At 38.2% G+C, this 20,480-nt stretch overlaps 1 protein-coding gene across 1 annotated transcript in view; it reads left to right on the top strand.

The window, feature by feature from the left end:
* Nucleotides 1-20,277, top strand: part of LOC149919015 (uncharacterized) — a 62,667-nt gene extending 42,390 nt beyond the window's left edge. Inside the window, exon 2 of the mRNA XM_090135642.1 lies at nucleotides 19,779-20,277. The gene's annotated coding sequence lies outside the window, so the exon portion shown is untranslated. The remainder of the gene's footprint in view (nucleotides 1-19,778) is intronic.
* The last annotated feature ends 203 nt before the right edge of the window (nucleotides 20,278-20,480 follow it).

Raw genomic sequence — 20,480 nt, 5'->3', positions numbered from 1 at the left:
GTTCAAAGGTATAAGTGAAATTGCCATCTGATTACTTTCTTATAAATTGTGGTATAAGCTCCTTCCAGGAGCCTCAGCTTCTGGAATTAGAGCAAGTTTCTAAAAAATGGGTAGTAGCTCTGCTGTTTCCCCTGGGGAAACTACCTGCACCCAGTGCCAGGAGGGCTGGGGCAGCCAGGTGCATGCAAGTGGGAGCAGCCTTCAGCTGCTCTCCAGGAGATATTGAGGATTGGGATGGTTTAGGACATGGGCACAAGCAGATGAGGCAGTCGCACTTGCTGCCTACTGGGAAACTGTGCCTGGTGTTGAGTCCTAAACATCAGACTGGCAGTGCTGAGCACTAAGGTGAATATCCCTCCAAATCTTTTCTGGCAGAGGGGATAGCAATCCTGGCTTTCTGAGGGTTTTCTCCTATTCTCCTAGTTTCCTTTTCCTAGTTTTCCTTAGTTTCCGGTGTCTTTCCCTATCCCTTTTCTCTTCCTGTAGAAGTACCTTTGGCTCCTCCCACCAAAATTCAGTTGCAAAATTCAGTTTTGTCTAAGCTTCTGAAAAGTGTTGTGCTGCTTCTGTCCCAGGTAGACTAACTTTTCCATGGGACTGAGTGGTGAAGCTGTCACAAAATCTAGGAGGCACAGATTTGACTGAAAACTTCCCCCCCTCCACCCCTTGTTTTTCATCAGTGAAAATATTGAAGCAGGGACATCAACATCTTTAGGAGGGATGTCAAGTATTCGTGCGTGTCACTCATCTCTACAGAGATGGTAAAGGACTTAGCCCATCTTGTACAACTGATTTGAAAGAATATATGTAATTCAAGTGGCTCTGATGGTCTCACCAATCTGTGCAGATCATTAATGACTGTTCTCAGATCTTAAGAAAATACAAGCATGTGTCACTCAGTAGTGGAACAGATGAAGGCAAAATGGAGGGGGAAGAGGGCGGAAGAAGTAACCATGCATACAGCTATGGCCAGCTCTCTAGAGTAGTTCTCTTTATCTTAAGAAGGCAGATTTTTTGTTTCTTTGTTTGTTTTCCTGAGGCAACATCCACAAACTCTTACAGATGGCAGCAGCCGAGCCAGCCAGGGGCTCGCCTTCCTCTTGTGCTACTTGACTGTGCTGGTAGTCAGAGCATTGGCTCACAGGATACTGACTCCTCTTCATGTACCCTGTGTTGATGATATATGCAAAAGCTTATTTTCTAGGACAGTATTTCATATGGACTGCTATTCTAATAACTGAGTGTCAGGTGGATAGAAACACCTTATATTTTCCTTTTCCAGCTGGGAAGACATAACCGTCTCTTCCACTTCCTACCCTTTAGGAAGAGGAAACATCTATTTCTTCTGCTACCTAAAGGACACGGTGAGAGGCCTCTCCTTATGTTACCTAGTGCAGTTGCAGTTGTACCAAGAAGTGGACGACCTATTTTTGTCTCCCATTAATGCACCCTCTGGGGAGACTGGTGATCTGACTACCTTGCCCCTCTCAAGGGAATCTTGCATGTTCCCACTTTCAGATTAAATCTTCAGATTAGACTTGGACTGAAGTGTTTACTGGCAGGGTTAACTTGACAGGACTGACTGGATTTGGCACATACACACCCTTTATCTCTGTTGTGACAGCAGTTAATTGAAGTGACTCAGAAAACAGCTTCTCCAAAATGAAGTCATGTTTATTTGCCAAAGGAGCATCTACAGAAGTACTCAGAACATCCAAGAGTCTTGTAGCTTCCCTTGACCTGCTTGTAGGTCTGGCTCTGCCCTAGCTGAGTTGGGAAGCTGTCTGCTATGCTATCTGTCTGCCAAAAGCTCCTCTCTCCTCTGCTGGTGCTTACCAAGCCAACACCTTTAATCTCCAAACTCCTTAACCTTAAGAAGCAGAAGCACTGACTGCCTGAGAGGAGTGGGTCTCTTTTCTCCTGGGACACTTGTGTAGTGTCCTTCTTAATCACTTCCTATTGACAGCTTGATTGCATTTTTACTTCTGATGCTCAAAAAGGAGACATGGTGGACAAAATGAGATATATGTCCAACAGTCCACATTTTTTCACATATAACTTAGATATGGCAGGAAAAAGAGGACGCTTCTTTTTCTTAAGAGGATGTGGAAAAGAATATTCTAGAGTAAAAAGGACCATGTAATCAACAAAAACTTCTGGAATGAGATCTCCTTCCACTTATATTCACTTAGAGTCCATTTGGCTCAATGGCATTTGTCTCTGTGCAATCCTTTAGAAAGACCTGCAAAAGATCTGTGCAGCTCTGTCAGCACAGCTACAGAGGGGAACTCCAGTGAGCCAGTGCCATTTCCACTCACAGCATCAACAGCATCAATTCGAGAGAGACCGCAATGGGAAGAGCGGTACAGAATTACAGAAGTACTCCCCCAAGGAGTGTGGAAGTACTCAGGACTTTTTGTAAGGTAAATATCAACCTTCTGCATCTATGGTTTCTCTAAAGGTGTTAATGTTAGTGATGCATATTTGACTGCCATAGTTTTGCCCATCATTTGTAAGCACAGGAACAGAAAAGAAACATCCACTCCCTGATTAGGAAAGTAGGGTCCCATCCTTAATTGCTGCACAAATAAAACTAATTGTAGTATGCAAAAGGCAGTGCCCAAAAGAAAACATACAGTTTCCTGTATGATTTCTCCTCCACGTGAAGAAATTAGGATGGAAATTTAATGTGGCTACTGCGGAAACTGCTTTGATGATTGGAACTTCCACCCATGGCAAAGCAAGCAGGTCAGAGGCTGTGACTTAAAATAAACATTCCTGAGGTGAAGGAAAGGAAGACTAATTATCTTCTGCTTGCAATGTCTGTGTAATCCTGTGAGGCGTAGCGACAGAAATCTGGAGAACCAAAATTTAGAAATATTTCTGGACTTATTAAAGGAAGCATTTTTTGCCCTTTCTATTTGGTGTGGTGACTGCATGTGGTGCATGAAGGAAGAAGATCAGAATAAATAGCTAGACCAAGATATCTCAGTTCACTGGAGAACACAACACTACAGGCAAATAGCACGGCATTGATGATGCTGCATTATGAATCCCCAAGACTAATTTTATGTATATGTTAATTCATGTTAAAGAAATAATAAGTTATTTCAGGTGTTTTCCTTAGCCTCCTAAACTTATTCCTTAGGTTGTTGGCTCATAAGTGTGTGGAAGGAATGCTTTACCTGTATTAAAAATATTACCTTAGTTGTTAAAACTTGCTAGTTTTCGTTATTTCCCTTTTCAAACCTTTTTCTTTTTTTCTTTTAGTGTTTTTGGTGTGTTTTTGTTACTTGCACTTTTTTTTGTTTGTTTTTAACTGTTAATGACAGGTTTCAAAAACAAACAGGTTTTTTTATATGCCAGTAGCTAATAAATGGAGTTCATTTACCTCCTTTCTATTTTTGATTTCATTGCCTTCAGTTTTGGGCACAGAGTATACGACAGCTTTCATTTGAGTATCTCAGGCATTTCTGTGTACTTTATATAACTGTTAGTTTTGTATGCATGCTATTAAAAAACTTAAAATTCCTTTTGTCACCTACTGTCATCACTCTCCTCAAGCTAGAGCACTGGTAGTCTTTGCGCTGTAATTTTTTTCTCTTACTTTCATTGGATGGCTGAAAATCCCTACCTTCTTGAGTTGTTAGGGAATGTTCAGGATGTCCTTGAGCCCTTTTGGAAACTAAGGCTCTTTGGGGAGACGGTGACACTGAGAACAGAGAAATTTAAAATGAGGAATAAAAATGTAAGAATAATGATTTTTGGCTACAGAAGAGGTTGTATACATTTATTTGTAGACAGCATCTATTCTGTGTTAGGGTTACAGTGTCTGACTGGAACATTTCAGGATCCTTTGGACTTGAGGAAAAGGGAGAGTGTTACAGGACAATAGGCTTTTTTCAGCCTCAGTTTGTGAAGTAAGGTTTAGAGGCGTTAGTTTCTTTGAAATGAAATTTTTAGGCGTTGGAATAAGATGTGTTTATGTATTTTTTGCAATTTGCTTTATCTGACTAAAATGTCACTAAAATTTAAACCTCCTGAATATTAGCTCTTAATTCTCTACTTCTGAAGAAATATCTTCTCATGCTATGGGTTTTTGTTTGTTTGTTTTTGGCAGGCTGATTTTGTAGTTCAGGATTTTTCTTTTTTTTGTCCTTATGAAGTGACCTGCATCTTTGCATCCCTGTTTCTGGGCAGCTGTACAAATATTAATTACCCAAACATTATCCGTAGATGTATAGCAAAGATATTTTGATTTCAGCCCTTTGGACTGAGTTGCTTCTGCACAATTCCACTCAGATGCAGAGGCCTGATGCTTAGACAAAAGAAATTCAAGGTATAAGATGAAGATGTGCAGTAGTGAGTGGAGCTTTTTACAAATGTTCTTCCCCTTTACTAGTAATGAGATATACTCAGTGTACACGTGTGAGAATGAGCGTGTATGTTCATATGTCTGTATATATTTACACATTATAAATTATTTATGTTAAAATAATTCTTGTCTTGCAACAGTGTGAAACTCCAAATGAGAACAGTACAGCTTCTATTTTTGCTGGATTTACTGCCACTATGAAACTGCTAATAATAACTGTAGGAAGATGCTGTTCTCCTACTCTAACACACTATTATGAAGGAAATCTGTAAAAAGTTGTTATAGCTGTGGCTACAGTCCCATAGTTAAATTATGTACTTATTCTCTTACTGTTTGTCTTGTAAATTAATATTAAGAGATTTTAAAATTTCTTTCCCTCCTTGTGTCAGGAAACTTATTTGTCAATCATTAACAAAAAAATCAAACAAAACAATAAAACATTATGTAATAATAGACTTGAATAGTTAGTCTGACCAGATGTATCTGATGAAACACACTCTTACTCTTATGAATGAATGTTTTCTGTTTGCCAGAAAGACATTCTACTGAAAGGCATTTCAGTTTGGTTTGTTGGACATTTTTTTTCTTTTTTTGTAATCCCTTTGTACAGAAAAAAGTACTGTGAACTGTGAAATTATAGGGGGGAAATGGAATATAATGTAAATAGTTACATAGCTTTTTTTCTTTGTTGCTACAGAACTAAGCAATTTTAATTAATTGTTATATATAAAGATAGACTAGTAAATAGCCAGTATGTCCCTAAGAATTACTTATTCTGTGTGAGAAAGTTGCAAAAAAATTTGTTAGGTTTAATGGTCTTTCTATGATGACGTGTCAAAACCATTGTGTAAAAGCTGCTCCTCATTGCCCCACATCTGTTACAAGAAATATTACTTTTCTAACAAATTTAACTTCTAGACTAAGGACTGTGATGTTAATAATAGTTTTTATTTATTTATTTATTTATCTATTTATATATTTATTTTTAGAAGCTCCCCACCACAATACCAATAAATATCTTGGTGCTGGTAGTACTGGAAGCAGTAATGTAGACTAAGTTCAGATATTTTCTAGCACTTGATTTTAAATACTGCTGATACATTGCCTGGACAGGCAGATAACATCTTGGAAACTGTTCTTCATGCCAGTTAAGTAACAGATTTGTATGTTGTAAGTATATCCATGTTGTAATGATCTTAGTCTTATACTTGATTATGACGTTCTTGGTGATGGAATTCAGTACATTTTAGATATTAATCTAACATGGTTAGAAAAGATTCCTCTGCAATGAGATTTTGCAGCTTCTATTTGTGCTGGCCTGCATGTCTTTCATATGAATGATTTCCAAAGCCCCACGTATGTCAGTTGCCAATGTATGGATTTTGACAAGTATGGGAGGAATTCAGGAGGTACAAGAAACATGGCAATATACTAACCCCACTGATGACTGTGTAGTGTTCTTAAAATTATATTGAGATTATTGTAGATTATCTTCCCTGTGGAGTAGGGAAGCATCTGCAGGGCAGGGGTAGCAGTTAGGTTGTCCCTGTGAGATATGAATAAAGTTGACTTCCTACAGCTCCAGATCAGTACAAAGGCTCTTCTGATCTGTCAGATCATAGAGATAGTATTTCATTTCCATTTCCAATAAAACTATAATTTTTACTGACATGCCTAAATCTTTCTGTCAATGAGTGTATCATAGGTAGGATCTAGCCACATGCCAGGGAGTGTTTGTTCTACAAATATTTTGTTTCTAGGTTTAAACATTAATAGCAAAACATGTTTATGCCCTGTTGTCTTTATATGAACTTGAAAATATATTATCAAAGATGTGTTACAAGTTTATGAAATGCTCAGAGGTATCATTACTACGCTTACACCGCCCTTGTCCCTCCCTGCATTTCAACTGCACCAGTGATGCTGGGAAAAACCATGTGCTGAGAGAACTTAAGTACTCTTGACCATTTGGTGGCTCCAGCTCTTACTCCAGACAGAGAGAATATGGTTTGTGCTTATGGTAGTGCTTAACTGTACTTACAAGAGAAATTCATTTTTTTGTGTAAGCACTTTTGAATATAATTTAATTTGTGACTTCTTGGCTTACCATAAAAACAAATCCAATTCAGGGATGGTGGAATGGACCACCAGCCTCACCCCACAGCTTGTGCTTTGCTACAAAGATGTATTGGGAAGCAAATACTGACAATAGCAAATCCTTTAGGGACATTGCATACTCCAGTGAGTCAGACATGTCTGTGCTGTAGTGAAATGTGGAGGCATCAGGCAGTGGGAACTGCCGACTTTGATATTCACTGCTGTCCTTCATGTGCCAATATCCACATAAATATTTCCCACGGTTGAGTGAGATATTAAGTCCTATGGAGAAGAAGAGCAAGACATTGTGGGAAAATATGTGTCATGTCACATACCTTGGCACATCTGAGGTAATACTTATGCCTCAGATAACAGCAACTAGCACAGGCGAAGTAGGTTGAGCATGCAAAATATTGACTGTACCCTGAGGTCCTCAGACACTCCTGTGATTAGATATGCCCACTGTTGAATCAAGTAAGGATTAGAGAAGAGGTGTAGCTGGCACATCTACAAAAAAGGAAAAAAAAAAAAAATTAACCTACTGTGTTCACAAGGAAATAAAAATTGCAAACTGAAACTCTTCCAAAAAAGACAGGTGTGTGGATACTTCCTGCCAAAGGAAGGTATAGTGCTGTTTACATTGCTGCAGTTAAGCAAGACTTGACTTCACCTTCCAGAGCACAAATATTCAGATTTTTAATGAAAGCAGCTGCGGGATATCTAAGAAGAAGGAGGGTATCTTTCAATCTGAATATATTGACACAGGCTCTGTTAACCTTGTAAGTCAGGAAGTAATAAAGTAATTTAAATGTTCTGATTCTATACTCAATAGCAGAGATTAGCAAGACAACTGCCTTAGAATGTTTGGTCCATGTCTAATTTCCTCTGTGTTTAGGTAGTTTGAGATGGATGCAGATACATGATAACTATTGAGAGTCAAAATGTCAAAATAATTTGGCAATGCTTGTATCCTACATTCCTCCAAATTAAGCAAATCTGGAGGAATATTTGGTATTAGCCTCAGTAGAGACTAATTGTAACAAGCTGGGTGTTACAAGCTTGATAAGAAGCCTGGCTAATCAAGTATGGAGAAACTTTTTATAGCAAAACCTTTCAGGAAAGCAGACTCTAGTGCGAGCTGGAGATTTTACGAGGTGAATGTTAAAGGAGATTATATTTGTAAATGGTCAGTTGTGATGAATATGTGCAGGCAGAAGAAAACATTTTTATGTGTCTCTATCTACTATTTATTTGGTATTGGGAGAGGACTTGACATCCCCCAAAAGCAGATCTTACTAGAGACTGAGAAAGGTAAACTATTAGGCAAGAAGGACCAGTGGCTTAATTCATTGTAGTACATTCTACTTATTTATTTATTTAATATACGTCCCTGTCTTACAGGAAATAGGTTGTGTAAGTTAAATGAGCACAGAAATCACACAGCTCTACTCCTAAGCATTACTGAAGGCCGTGGTACAAGTGCTATGCTACTTTGCTATGGTAAAGCTGCCTAGGACAATTGAAGAGGGTGACTTGCATTTCATCAAAATATGATGCATCCAAATTTTATTTTTCTTAACTTCTACAAGTTAATATATGTTATGTAGTTAAGAACTTGAAGAACTGAGCTGGATGTTGAAACTTGAGGCTTTCAAATTCAACAAAACTACTACCTTTATGCTCTATTTGTCTATGCCCTTGTACAACTTTTGGATCATTTCATCTACTATATGAATGGGTGTGAAAAAGTCAGAGATATAAAGCTGCTGCTCCTTTAAAGGGGAATCACTGCATGAATAGTGGAATAAGATCCAGAGAGATGTTCCTGCTGAGGAAAATGCTGCGGTACAAGGCAGAGCATGAGTTGGAGGGTAAGCAGTGAAAAGATGGCTAGGAAAAATGCAAATTCAAAAGGGAAGAAATGATTCATCAGTTTTTTCTTCATGGAATGACTTGCCCTATTTTTTGTATTTTAAAATGTCACAGTTCAGAAATTATTAAAAATTGTTACAAAGTTCTCTATCTGATAATGTAGCTATGTCATCGTATTAAATTACCGTGCTGGCTTAGCAAGCTAAAAAGTATTTTTTGAAAGACTTGTGGTTTCAGAGAACTGTAATTCACACTGACTGAAATACAGCTCAATTTATTTTTGAACGGAGCCTTTCTCACAAGATTCCTGGCACTGCTTGGGTCCAGCTGGATCAGAAATAAATAAAAAAATAACCCAAACAAATAGCCTCTCTCTGAATTCAGTGTTTCTGGCCACAGTGTCGATTAGGAAGTCAGCAAGGATGTGCATGTGTGTGGGTAGCCAAATGGATGTGAGATTACTCCGATTATTACCATAGATTTAGCTGCCACCTTTGTGACAAGGTCTGTAAAAACCTATTTCCAACCTCTCCCATATCATATATGCTAGGTGTATCACTGGTGTCTTACTCAATGAAATCTCCTTTATCTGCCTTCCTCTTTCATCCCACCTGGGCTCTTGCCAGGTCACATAGCTTCGTAATAGCCCTGACATCCGTTCTGAGAGACACAAACTTGAATCATCCAGTGACTCGTTCTTATCTCGATTATTGCATGTTCTTTATGTCTTCGTATGAGAAATACATTTATACAGTCCACGAAGCCTGGAGTTGCACAAGTAGTCATGTTAGTTAAAGGTACTACTAGCATCCTATCCTTTCACTCATAGATGAGAATCAAGTCCAATGAAATTGCCAGTTCATTGCTTTATTTTTCATAGGATCATAGAATGGCTTGCAATGGAAGAGGCCTTAAAGATATCTAGTTTCAACCTTCTGACATGGAGTCAGTGTCTCTCTGAATGACATCCTATCCCTCATGCGTGTCAGCTGCACCATGAAGCTTGTCACCAGCAAACTTGCTGAGGGTACGCTTGATCCCACTGACAATTTTACTGATGAAGATATTCAAGAGCACTAGTTCCAGTACTAACTCCTGAGATACATCACTCAATACTGAACATTGAGCCATTGACCACCACTGTCTGAGCATGATCTTGAAATCAGTTCCTTATCCATGGAACAGCCCACCTATCAAATTCATGTGTTTCCAGTTTGGAGAGAAGGATATTGTGAGAGACCATGTCAAAGATTTAACTGAAGTTCAGATTGATGACTTCTGTGGCTCTTCTCTTGTCCATCGATGCAGTTACTCCATCACAGAAGACAACTAGGTTGATCAGGCAGGACTTGCCCTTGGTAAAGCCGTGGTGATTGTCCCATATCACCTCCCTTTCTTCCATCTGATTTAACATAGCTTCCGGGAGGGTCTGTTCCATTATCTTCCCCTGCAAAGAGGTAAGACTGACAGGTCAGTAGTTCCCTGGATTGTCCTTTCTATTCTTCTTAAAAATAGGTGCAACATTTCCTTTTTCCCAGTCACTGGGAACTCCATCTGACTGTCATGACTTTTCAGATATTGTTGAGAGTAGCTGGATGACTACATCAGATGAATTCCTCAGGACTCTGGGACCCTCTTTCTATAAATGTAGAAAGAGATAAACCCTAGTGTTTACACTCAGCTGCAGGTTTTGAATAGAGCTGGGGAACTAGACCTGGATGCTGGGCTGTGAATGGAACCGTTCTTCTCTCACCCATTCCCTGCAGCAATAGGGACACAAAAATGAGTGAGCAGGAACTGTGGACTCATGCACAGCACTTCTAGGTTAAGCTGCTCTTCTTTTCTTGAGGCATCTCTTCCAGAAGACTTGGTTTGGCCACGAGTTAAGCACATGAGGAACACTTGACCTTCAGAAAGCAGAAAACTTTTATTGTACAATGAGCTCAGTTAGCAACACAAGAAAGTTGTTCTGAGAATAATCAGAGCCTCACTGTTCATTCTATAATGGAACAAAGTTTGAAAGTGGGAAAAGAATATGATAGAGAACTGTTACTTTTTTAAACTAAGTTTTCCAGGACCTTTCCCATGTCCTTGGTGTGAATGTTTACCACAGTAAAATGTGAAGATACTCGCATACAGAGCCAAGGGAGGAATTTGCTGTTTTCCTACTGGTTCATTTTCTTCTGTGGGCAGACACTCCACTCCCTTCAGTGAATGAGACGAGAAATTATGTTGTAGCATCATAATTTGAAAAGGTAAGGGTAAATATCGTGCTATTTATATAATCCTCTCTTACTTCTCCAATGTGACTGTAAGCATCTGGATGTCATTTTCTGCCTGTCTAGTTATTAGACAGGTTCTGCAAAGGAGAATGACTCTGATGCTGTAATAATATTGACCTGGAAAATTGGTCTGTAGAGCTTCTGTATGAAATTCTAAAGCCTCCTTACAAACATTAATGAAAAGAATTTCACAACCTTCTGTCAGACAGGTAAATGTTACTGTCATCATTTGATGTCTGCAAGAACCAGAAGAGAGATTATGTGAGTTGCTCAAAGTGAAGTGACAGGGCTGAGTACAGTACCCGGCTCTCTGTGCCACGAGCAGATAAAATGTAGCAAATTCCCAATCCATTTAATTTTACTAACAAAAAAAGATTAGTGCAAAGATGAGAAACATCAAAGGCAGTGTAAGCTGAGTGGTGACACTGATAACTAGTAGTTTTTTAGTAGGAATTGTGTGAGAATTTTTCAGAGAAGTCACAACAGATACAATGGATGATGTGTCAGCGTACTGCCCCTGTCTAAGCAGAGGCATTGAGACACTGGGCTTCTGTTTCTGCATCCTGTGTTTATCTTCTGGTGAAAGTTGGTGCTGCTCAGTGCTAGGGAGCACAACTCTGCTGCGTGATCCCTACTGTTGTTGAAAGAGCTTTAAAAGAAGCCTGTGTTCAGGGTTTGACTACTTACAAACTCAGTGAGACCGGCACCATCCTTGTTGGTATTTAAGCAAAAAATACAGCAAAAGATGGTTGGTTCATCCACGCCTGAACTTTTTTGTAATAGAATTAAGCAGTGATTTCAGTCCCACATGACAGCCACCATATTTTCTTGTTCTCACCTAGAAGGAAATGGATGAAGTTCCTGCAGATGCTAGGCAACTTGTATCTCAGGGGATTAAAATGACAGCCTGTTCTATAAATCCTTAAGGATTAACAACACATATGTTCAAGCATTAAATCATAGCAAAAGAAAAAGAGGAGCTTGTTTTTGTCTTGGAGCATTATCGCAGCAGATAGAAGAGACAGGGAATATGTATATATTAAATAAAGTTGGGAAAATGTATAAGAGTAGAATAAAATTTCACTGTTTTTACCTTCTTTTGTTAATCAGGCCACTGTATTGTTGTGTATTTGTACTAAAGAGTGCAAATACTTGGATTTTTATTTCAGAAATGGTTTGTGTTCTTGTCTGAGTTAATGCTTGAGAGCTATGTTATGGCAGCATATTGTACCAACAGCAGCTAAGCTCCTGCTAAATTTAGATGGTTACCTGTTTAAGCTATTCCATTTAAAAAACATTTATCTTGAGTTGCAGTGCTGCAAATGGAAATCAGAGTTTGCGTTAGCTTTGAGACAATCTTGTCATAAATTTCCTTTTATGATCTTGTCTTCATCTAATTCACTGTATACCCTAAAGATTATTTTCTTTTGAACTCTTAACAATTAACATACCATAGAAGAAATATGCAGGTATTTGAGATGGGTGGGATATTGTATTGGAACTGTTAAACTGAATTCAGCTGCTGACTTACAAGTGTCAAAGTTTTCCCGGTTTTGTAAAGAAGTGAACCATGCTGGGTGGATGCCAAAATGTGCTTCTTTATGTTCTCATCAGTGGTGCACACAGATGAAACTCTTCAGTTGTAAGAATAGTTGTTTTTTTTATTATTTTTTTTTAATTTAGCCAAAGTTCTGGAATATTGAATCTTAGGCAAAACCTTGGTGTGGTGATTGATTTGCTGGTTTGGCAGTTTGGGTGTTGAAGAATTCTCTCAATTTTGAGTATCAATACTAAAGTACTTTGTCAATATCCTCACACGTTGACTATTTCCATCTGAGATTCAAAGCACTTCTAAATGATTATATCTAGATTATATCTAGATTATATCTAGACTGTGAGAGAAATGTATTTATGGAACATCAACATCCTGTTTTATTGACTCTTCCAATTGTCCTTCTCCCTGTTTTGACATTCAGAACACAGTGATTAGTATTACAGACACGGTTCGCTTATAATGTATGGTGAAATAGGTCATTACAGTAAATTATATATTCTCACCATACGTGGTCAGACATCACTGTACCAGATGGTTTTAGAGGGTTACTGTCCCATTTATGCCTGTGCTGTGCTGCTGTACTGCTCCTTCTCAAGCAGCTTAGTTATTCCTGCTTGTGGAAACAACAGTGTGTCATCAAAATCTCTTTATAAAATGGTTGACATATTAACATTTCTTATGGCAAGTATTGAAAATCTCCAAGAACTATAAAGGCATAATGAAGGTCATAGATTGCTGAAATTCAGTCTGATTACGTGATTTAAGATACAATATAGGTAAATAAACTTTGGTGATGAAGAATTAAATCTTTCTTTACTTCTAGTTAGCATGTAGGTCCTTTTTAATGTCTGTAAACAACTTAGCATGACACACGTAGCTCTCACTGGGTTTCCTTGGTGCGTAAGCATTTTTTTAATTATAAAGATATTATTTCAATTAAATATTGCACATCCCTTCAATGATTACTTCTTCCAGGTGGGAGAATCATTAATGACATCACTACTAGATGCATAAGTTTTAGTAATCAGACTGGAGATGCTTTTATTGGAGGCTTGGTCCTGTGAAGTGTTGTATACCTTGGATTGCCAAGGACTCTGGAGGCAACACAAGCACCTAAAATAATGCTTTGTAGGTTTTAGGCCTGGACTCTGCTTCCCTGAATAGAGTAATGGGCTTAGAGATAGGTGATAGCATTGCAAGTCTCACACATAGAGTGTGGTTAGAATCCAGGGACTGTGTTGACTTGTTGTCCATTTCAACATGACAGAAGCTTTGCTTCACCATGTGTCTCACACTGAAACAAACAAAAAATCTTTTTCCATTTGCTTTTATGGGTTTAGCATCCATATGTCCACTGCCAAAGAAATATTTCTCCCTAAAACTAGTTTGTTTGTGCCAGAATCTTGCATAAGTGGACTCTCTTTTTGAGGACTCTGGTGTTTTACCACTGTGGTGCAACCAAATCATTACTTGAATGTGAGTTTTCATGGATTCATATTCATATACAACATATAAATGCTCTGTTGCAAACAATTTTACTGAGTCATTACCATTCTTTTTATAACCTTTTTGAATCAAAAACTGCTTAGGCCAGTATTTGGAAAAAGCTAATTCCTGCTAATAATTTATCTTTCTGAGAATATATTATTTCTTATTTTTAATTTGTGAAATAGAGACAGAAACTTTCCACTGAATAGACTTCCGAATGCCTTTCTGGGTTTCAAACCCATAAGAGTACTCTGCTGCAATTACAGGAGTGGATATTTCTTTTTGTCTTCCTGTACATCAGCATGTTGACATTTCATCAGTGACATGCATTTTTCCTGTGACTTTATCTAATTATTAAAATCTGCCTGCATATGACTATTTCAGAGTTATCTCAGAGCTATTATCATGCCTTGAAATGCTAGAAACTGTAAAAACTCGTAGCCAGATGTTTCCTAATGAACAGTGTGTACTATGGCCAGTTACATGTGAACAGCATAAATGTGAACTTTCAAAACAATACATGTTTTGTGCTTGGGTTGCTCCATATTAGTGACTGTCCCCACCAAAAGCAGTTTCCTGGCAGAAGATAAGGATACAGCAGCTGTTAGAGCACAAAACACAGCCCTCTTTCTGGGGTGTTTTTTATATATGTGTTTTTGAACACCACCCAAAATTGCTCTGGGAAATCATAAAGTAACATGCAGAAAAGGATCCTAGCATACACCAAGTATGGGACATCAGTGCAATTGTGGTACTCTGAATTCTGTTTGCCAGGTTTCAAGTTTGGGACTGAATGAAGTCACTTGTCTAGAAGTCAGATATATTTATCAGGACAGAAAGATTCTTTTATAGGACTGTGCTTTCTTGGCAGAGTAAAACTGTTTTTTTGGAGGGACTGCATATACTCAGGTACCATTTGATTAATTAGAAACATTTTTATTTATTATCTCAGCTATCTGCATCAGAAAAACTGAAACAACCAAAAGTGGCAGTTTCCATTTAAGAGATACATTTTGTTAAACAGTTTGCATTTTTGTGTTCTTAGGTATGCATAAATATATTATTATCAAAGAAAAAGAACTTTAGAATCCATTTTGGCCATCATTTTTTGTGATTTTGGTTTTTATGATTGTCTTAGCTTCTGTATTTATCACAGGAGAATAACAACATCAGCATAATACAGGGGATGCTTCACTGATGATCAGCATTTTTCTGCTAATCATTGATTACTTTTTCTTATAGAAAAAAGGAGAAAGCATATGCAATGTTGGTACTGTGATGTTCAAAAAAGTTACAAAATGCTGTCTCAAGGCATTCCCTTATGTCTACCAGATATTATGTACTTTTTTGGGTTCTTCCTAGAATATAGAGGCTCTGGATTCTTTTTTTCACATTAGAAGTGAAAGACAATTATTTTTTTGTCTTCTTTATTCTGGGCAGCGTGTAATAAGGAAAACATTAGAAAAGCAATCATTATGCTTCCAAACATATTAAGTATGTATATATTTGAATAAATATAATTCACTTTTGTATTTTATTACTTGCTTTCTAGTGCAAAGAAGGCAAAGGAACTCATGAAAATGTAAGCCAGAGAAATAGCACATGAGAGTGTGTTTGCATGCAATAATTTAAATGCTAACTTCATTACACAGTAATACAAAACATCTAGACAGCAATGTTTCCCTGCTTCATTACACTGTGTATAGAAAAATTTACTTTGTATTAGAGATCTTGTATTCACTGCCATCTGAATCTTTTGCTTCCCTCATTGTTCTGCTCATCTCTATTTAAAATACTGTTCTGATTCTGATCTCAGAGTACTATAAATCCCCAAATAAGTCTAACAACTTCAAAGAAGTTTCTTCTTTACATAGTTATAACTAAGATATGAATCTGGCCCATAGGCACATTCATTTTATAGCAAGTTAAAACATGTACCCTAACTATTGGCAAATCCTTAAAGTTAACAGACATACACATGCAGTTAGAATAGCAGCTACAGTGCTTTTTCTTTTTTTTTTTTTTTTTTTTTTAATCCAGAGCTATTTTTGGTTCCTTTCCCTTTGACACACATTCCTGGTAACAGTTAAAAGCAGCTCTTTTAGTACAGAATTAATGCTATGCTGATAACTGAGCACTTTATCAAGTATGTTTTCTGTTTGGATGCAATTTGTTTTATGTAGAGTAGAAATGTGAGGTCTGATTCCCATTTTACTTGCAATGATGTAAATCATCAGAGATGGGGTGCAAGATTCTGCATAGGAATATGATTCTGTGGATCCATTCATATTTGTAGCTTGACTATCGAAAGAATGTGGCTGAGAAACAGGGACTGCTCATGCCTCTGTATGATGCTCAGAATGATCCCTGTCCCTTTTTGTGCTTCTAGGAAAAAGCATCACACAAGCCTTTTCACAGCTTTCCTCTCCTAAAAGACTGAAAGCTGATGCTGCAGCACATTGCAATGACAGTGACAGTTGTAGCAGAGAGCATTAATGGGGTTTGCCTTGACTTAGGTGGGGAAGGTAAGACCTACTGGAGAAGGTCTGCTGCCATTGTCTGTGTGGACCATCATGTTGGAGTTGTAGGACCTATTTTTGTGTTGACAAGGCTGTAATCCTTGCGGGTTGACATGGACTTAGTCTCTGTGCTTTGTCTGTGGGCAGAATGCACCCCACAGGTGAGAGGAGATCTGGATGACCTTGTCTTTCACAAACTGCTGTGGTGGGCCTTCGTCCCCAAGGTCTCAATTTATGTGAACTACCAACTGCCTCTGAGTCTAGCAACACCAGAAAGATGTATTAATGATTTTGGGGGGGTCAATTTTGGGATTCCTCTTCACACATGAACTGCAGTAGCAAGTAAAATTTCCTGGGATGCATATAGGCTAAGTCCCCAGGTGTGAATTTCTAGGTGCTGGTAACAGAAGGTTCTTAGTGAAAAGTCCCTGGGATGTTGACTCATTTCCTCTTTTTTCCATTAGGGTCCAGATTTTCTGACTTTCAGTGCGCATAGCCAGGAATACTTATTTAATTTAACATTCCTGTGCCTGGGCAAAATGCCAGGAGGAAAAGAATTTGTTTTATCAGTGGGAGGGGTTGGCAGATGGTGGCACCGCTTTGGGCATTTGCCAATGGTTGACAATATCATTTGTTTATTTTTCTTTAACTGTGCACTCTGCCTACACATGGGATTATGATAATGGGGGCAAATACTCATGAATAGTGATGAAGGAGATCAGATCAGCTTCTAAGATCCCCATTAGGATGGAAGGGTGTTAAACTTACAGCCTACAGTCATCTGCCTTGACTCCATGCATGCCATTAACCCCATGCACACGCTTTTTTTTTTTTAAATATCAAACTCTTGCCCAGGAAGAGTTTCCCTTCAAGGGTAGTATGAAGTATTTAAGTTTATATCAATGAGATTTAAGCACATGCTTGTTTTCTGAAGTAGGACTTTACTAAGTTTCATTCTTTTCAACTAAGTCGCTGGACTGCAATCTATTTTTCAGATAGAAAATGCAGCCAGAAAGTCAGGATTTCCACTGAGATGATCTCCTTTATCTAGTCACTGGATTTTGAAGCAGGCTACAATTGCATTTGGAATTGGCAAAAAACAGGGGGAAAGGGTGCTATTTTCAGAATGTTTGGTGCAATAAATGCTATAAGTATGGTCACTAGTAAATGAAAAAGACTTGATGTTATTCAAGTTATGTTTTGCCAAACATGTACTTCAGTTAAGAGTAAAGGTATAGTATAGTAAAGAATTTAATAAAGAGCACGTTCATTTAATAAAAACTAGACTAGTTATATACAAGGTACAGTATGCAAAGGAAAATCTCATATGGTATGAGTAAAGATCACACAGTTGGGCTTTTAAATCAGCAACTAGACATGAACATCTAAATCATATACTTTAAGTAAAGAAAGACCAGTTATTTCTCCTGCTATGACACAGTTTGAAATTGTTCCAGTGCTTGCAAGCTTATGACACTCCAGGAAACCAGCACACATATAACAGCACTTCACAGCTCAATATTGCCCAGAATATGGACTTGGGTCAAAACAGCCTCATGCAATGGTATAGGTTTGGGGAATGGTTGCTGGAAACTTGCCTGACGAAAAAGGCCCTGGGGCTGCTGGCCAACAACCAGCTGAACATGAACCAGCACTGTGCCCAGGTGGGAAAGAAGGCCAACAGCATCCTTGCTTATATCAGAAATAGTGTGATCAGCAGGACTAGGGAAGAGATCGTTCCTCTCTACTTGGCACTGGTAAGACAGCACTGAGAGTATTGTGTTCAGTTTTGGGCCCCTCACTACAGAAAGGATATCGAGTTGCTGGAATGCATTAAGACAAAAGCAGTGAAGCTGGTAAAGAGACTAGTAAACAAGAGTTATGAGGAGTGGTTGAGGGAGCTGAGACTGTTTAATCTGGAGAAGAGGAGGCTGAAGGGAAGCCACGCAGTTCTCTACAACTACTTGAAAGGAGGTTGTAGCAAGGTGGTCTCTTTCTTTAGGTGACAAGTGATAGGACATGAGACAATGGCTTCAAGTTGAACCAGGGAATGATAGATCAGCTAGTAAGAAATTATGCAATAGAGAGTGGTCAAGCATTGGAATGAGCTGCCTGGGGGAGTGGTTATATTTAAAAAATGTGTGGATATGGCACTAAGAGACATGGTTTAGTGGTGGACTTGTTAGCGTTAGATGATGGTTGGACTTGATGATCTGAAAGGTCTTTTCCAATCTGAGTTGTTCTATGATTCTTACATGGTGCAGCAGTTTCCTGAAAACAAAACAAAACAAAAGGTTGCTACTAGTGTTCATTAAAATATCATCAATGCTTTCATCAGAAATACAGGTCCATATGTTTGCCATTTGTAGGTACTTTTTCCAGGATGCTTTCTTGTGTAAAGGTTATCATTAGAAAAATTTGCTAAGGATAAGTTTCACCCTAGCTTTGAATGTGCAGAGACTCTTTTCATTTTCTTTTGTATGTGACAACTGGTGCTTCAATCTCAGAAACTTTAGATGGGTTTCTTTTGAGCATGTGCTCAGATCATAATTCCTATAATAATCTAGCCAACCCATATACTACAGTATGAAGCTAGCAGTGTCTTGTGCAGCTAAACCTTTTGTTCCCTTTGTGGTGATCAATATTCTAGATTTAAGGGCCAAGTATTCCGGTTAGATTACACCTGTTGTTACAAATTCTGTTCAAGTAAATCATATGATGCTCCATCATACAGTTAGGTGATGGCTGTTCTGCATCATGGAGATGTTATACAACCACAGCGCTCAGCCCAGCGCTAAGAGAGCAGGGTACTTGTTCTAGAGCTCTAAAGAGGCAATTGACCATCGGAAAGACAAACAACTTAGTTAGAGGACTTCAAACTAAACATCTTGAGTCAATTCAACAACTGAAAATACTCCTTGTTCCAGAAAAAGATTCTTATATATAATTTTCCTGTGGAAAACCACAGCTTTATGGGAACTGCACTTACTTTTGGAAAGTCGCTGCAGTAAGTTGTCCTTGATCACTTCTAATCATTTAAACCTTGTTTATATGTCAGTTATTTACTCTGACATATAAACAATACAGTGCTGTGTCCTTTATTCTCTTTTTACCTGTGCTGTTCTCCTTTCCCTTTCTCTACAGCCATTAGTTTGCACTGGTCCTAAAATGTTGACTAGACAAACAGATCATCTAACCTCACCCAGCCAGCCATTTTTCAGCTAATTACCTTGTGTGGTCCCAGCCCTCAAGCAATTTTCATGTAAACATGTTTCAGGAAATATGTTTCATTGTGGATAATTCCCTTGCTGCTCTCAAGTTCGGACGGGTGTTTTCTTTGTTTTTGCGAAGATTCTCTTCTCTGTCATTAGTCTTTGTAAACCATTATTTTTGTTTTAACTGCTTTCATCCACTAACTTCAAACTGGCCTTTCTAAGTAAAAGTTTGACTCCTGTATGTTTTCGTTGATTGATTTTCATGTTATAATGATGTCTGTAAACACAGCTTAGTTTCATTCAGTTTTTCATCTGTGCTCAAATAAATGACATTTCTGCCACAAATAAGACCCACAAATCTTTCTTTCCCACTAGGAAAAGTACAGATAATCCCACTGCAACAGCTGTCAGGTAAAAGCCCAGCCTAAATCTCACTGAGGATGCATGTACTCCAGGGCAAGCTGGTCCGCAGGAGGCTCAGCTTCTGCAGGTTACATTGTAGACAAGACTCATACTTCAGAAGAATGTGAAAGGTGTCCAGCTTCCACCATGTGCGAGGGAAAGAAGTGAGTTCAGGTGAAGCAAAACTTATGCCCTGAAATTTTCATTCTTACTTCCAACTTTTACCTTTCCAGCCTTTCATTTCCAGCTGTGGCTGATCTTGACTCAACTTTGAAATAGTATTTGTTTATGGTATCTATGTACACAAACATTCTTCAATATTCTCCAGCAGATGCAGTTGGTCATGACCCTGATTTTTTGTAAGTAGTTCAAAGACTTCTAAAATCCTAGAGGAGAGGCAGGGCCTCTTGGTATATGCATCTTATGAAGAAGAGTAAGCAAATATGCTGTCTAAAAATGATTTAAAAGATCACAGCACATAACAGTACAGTGCAGTAGTATCCTGTGGTTACTAGTGGACTCTTCTCTCCTTACATATTGAAAACTAAGGTGACATGTTAGACCACTTCTAAATTGACTGAATTTTAAGTTTTGAATTGTCTAAAATCCCTTTAAAAGATTTTTTTTTAAAAAAAAGCTTCTAAAAGGAAATTGTCAAACTAAAATATTTCTGAG

This window comes from Phasianus colchicus, chromosome 2, assembly GCF_987193195.1.
Source record: "Phasianus colchicus chromosome 2, bPhaCol1.hap1.1, whole genome shotgun sequence".
NCBI classification, from domain to species: Eukaryota; Metazoa; Chordata; class Aves; order Galliformes; family Phasianidae; genus Phasianus; species Phasianus colchicus.
Note: the sequence above shows the minus strand (reverse complement) of the source record. Positions and strands in the feature narration are given on the sequence as shown.